Source organism: Petaurus breviceps, unplaced genomic scaffold (genome assembly GCF_028583685.1).
Source record: "Petaurus breviceps papuanus isolate PSGF00001 unplaced genomic scaffold, PetGlider_PUasm1.0 90977, whole genome shotgun sequence".
NCBI lineage: Eukaryota > Metazoa > Chordata > Mammalia > Diprotodontia > Petauridae > Petaurus > Petaurus breviceps.
The window spans coordinates 37,903,467-37,906,969 of NW_027187391.1; the positions used below are offsets into that span (position 1 = coordinate 37,903,467).

Sequence of the window (3,503 nt, forward strand, 5' to 3'; positions counted from 1 at the left end):
AACAGTAAGTCTAATTGTACTTCTACATATCAGGTCTTCAAATACTTGAAGACAATTATCATTCTAGTTCTCCTAGCCATAAAGTCTTTTATTTTATAAGATTGATCTCTAGCTCCCTCGGTGTACATATTCTTACAGAACACAGTTTCTAGTTCTATACCATCCTGATTGCCTTTCTCAGGACATGCTCCAAGTCATCATTGTCCTTCTTAAAACTTGGTAGCACCATAGTACATGTGTACTTCATACTAAAAGAAAGGATTATCATTTTTCCCACCACACTCCTTCTATTCCTCAGCTGCCACATAACTTGTCCTGGACTACTGCAACCTAGGATAATATCAAATTTTTCATTGTCATGTCATTCTATTAACTCATTTTAAATGGGCAATATGCTAAACCCAATGATCTTCATCACACAAACTATGGTTCTACTGTCTTTCTCCCACCTATATTCACATGGATGATTAAAAAATCTTTTATCATTCTTTTTTATTTTAATTTTTATTTATTTAATATTACATTTTTATCTATTAACTTCATTTTTTAAAAATGATCTATTCGTTTTAATGTCTAAAGGTTTTTGGAGATCCATATCATGACAGAATATGTTAGTAGTCAGTCTTAGTTTTGAGTCATTTGCATATCAATGTATTGTCCATGTTTTCATACAAGGGGATGATAAAAATTTTAATTAACATGAAGCCAAAAGATTCCAGGGGCACTCTGCAAGAATCCTCCCTCAAAATTTATACTGAACAATTAATGACTACACCAATGATTTAACTAGTTATGTATCCACTTAATTGTTTTATCATTGAGCTCATAACCCTCCATTTTATCCACAAATAATGTCATGATGTATATGGCATTTCGAGCATAGTAACCCTGTTAAAGAAAGGAAATGAAATCAGGGACTAGTGATCTGTTATTAATCCAACTACACTGGCTGTTCTCTAACTGTTCAAAAACTGCCTCTTTCATAATGTGTTCTAGCATTTTGCTGTAAAATAAAATAAGCACACTGGCCAATAGTTAGAAGACTTCCTTGCTTTTTTGCAAAAGAGGAACAATGTCTCCCCTTCTCCAGCATGGCAGAATTTTTCCCATTTGCCACAAAGATTGGGGACAATTGTTCAGAGATGACAAGTGCCCACATATTCTTCTAGTACCCTGGTATATAGATTGTTGGGATGGAATTTTGTGAATTGAGGACAACTAGGGGATTTCTTAACATTTCTTCTCTTTTCTTGGATTCTAGCTTTACATTAAACTTATTTTGTCCTATTTTGAGTGTCATTCTCCTGTCATCTGGTCTCATGATCCCATCTTCTAAAAGTGTTGGTTCCATCCCTTCCTAGCTTTACAAAAACCCTCTACCCCTTTTGTCTAAGATCAATCACATTGACTCATGCTAACATTTTTTGTTTTCTCTTTCCCAGTTCTTATATGAAAAATGTATTGTAAGTCTTCAAGTTAGTCAATCAGCAGCATTTATTAAGCACCTACTTTGTGCCAGGCACTGTGTAAGTGTGGGAATACAACAAAAACCCCAGAATGGTCCCTGCTGTCAAAGAGCTCACAGTACAGTTAATATTCTATGTAAATGCCCACTATTATATAACAGTACCTCTCTTAACTGTATCATCATACAGTAATACAATTAATTAAAATGGGTCCAATGGCTTTTATAGTTACATGCTAGCTAAAACAAAAACATGGTATCCCATTCATATTCTTCAGCTACATGTTGAAATACAGGTCTTCTATTGTAGTACCCATGCAACATTCATAGTGCCCACATTCACTATAAATATACCTGCATCATACTAGAGTACAAAATATAATGGACTCTTCATAGAGAAGACAGAACCAAAACATTTATTCAGACACCAGAAAACCAAATCCCCAAACCAGTAAGCTGATTCCATCATAGTAGCAAAGCACTGAGAACCACACCATTCTTTAGCCTTCCCACAATATTTTTACTCATAAGCCTTAGTTCCTGGGATGTATGCTCTCTTCTTCCCAGTCTAGCTAGCTCTGACTCCCAGCTTCCTGCAGGCTCTGTTCCACCCTTCAGCAAACTCCTCCCCCCACAGGCTCCATGAGATTACATTCATGCTATTAGGGGGCAGACTATATTTTCAAAGCAGGTTCCATTCAGTCTAATATGAGGCAGATTATATTTTTAAAGCAGGGAAGATCTTCAAATTCCTCTTACCATTATAGCTACACATATAAGATATGCATGAATTATGATCTTCATTCTTTAATTGAATGAATTTCTTCTAAAAACAATCTCATCTCTTCCATAATTGCTATGTTTTAGATGTTGTGTTGAGTTACAGACCAACTTTGACTTTTTCTATTACCCAGACCATCTGTCAAATGTGGGTAATACATGAACTACTCTTATACAGGTATTGTGACTAGATTTTTCTTTAAACTATAGATCTATATTACTGAACCATGCTGTGGAATGTTCTCTGCCACACATTCTTCCATTGCTATCTTAAAAATCAACCCTAGAATGTTAATGCTTGGGGAAAAAAAATAGATTATCCAATTTGACCCCCTACATTCATTTTGGAGATGAAGAAATTGAAATTCAGACACTAGTGATTTGCCCAAAGATATCATCTAATTAATAGAGGAAGTACAGTGTAGTAGGTAGAAGGCTAAGCTTGACAGGAAAATAGGTGTAACTTAGGACTCTGATACTTACTAACCATGTGACTCTGGGCAAACCATTCACTTATAGATGCTTAAAGCATTCACTAGGATTTATTTGCTAAGTCATAAATTGAGATCTACATTGGAGGGAGGAGATCCTATACCTGCATTTACATAGGTAATTAATGGCAGAGCTAGGATTAGATTTCAGGTCTCCTGATACTGAATTATTGTTCCTTTCTACTATATAATATTGATTACTTTTCTTGAGTTGGTTTTCCTCTTCTAGGGATATTATCTCTCTTGGGACTTTGTTTTCTTTTGGAGGGCAATTGGGGTTAAGTGACTTGCCCAAGGTCACACAGCTAGTTTGTGTGTGTGTGTGTGTGTGTGTGTGTGTGTGTGTGTGTGTGTGTGTTAAGTGTCTGAGGCTGAATTTGAACTCAGGTCCTCCTGACTCCAGGGCCGGTGCTCTATTCACTGGGCAACCTAGCTGCTCCTTTCCTGGGATTTTCTATGACTCTAACATCTTCTCGAATTTTACAAGACATCAAATTCCAGATACTACTTTTCCACTGAGCTTGGTATCACCTGGACATACTCAAATCCTTTCCAACGTAGTGAGACCATCTGAAGCTAACTCCATTTGCAGAGCTCCTACAGTCAAATCAATACCACATAGAGTCATAAAAATGCAACCTTAGTAGACTTTAAGTCTCTTAAATTAGAAATACAGAGTTCTTTTCATTTCAAAACCTCTCTCTCTCTCTCTCTCTCTCTCTCTCTCTCTCTCTCTCTCTCTCTCTCTCTCTCTCTCTCTCTCTCTC

At 36.4% G+C, this 3,503-nt stretch overlaps 1 pseudogene; it reads left to right on the forward strand.

The window, feature by feature from the left end:
* Window positions 1-1,557: 1,557 nt before the first annotated feature.
* Window positions 1,558-3,503, forward strand: part of LOC138153189 (glyceraldehyde-3-phosphate dehydrogenase pseudogene) — a 4,863-nt pseudogene continuing 2,917 nt past the window's right edge.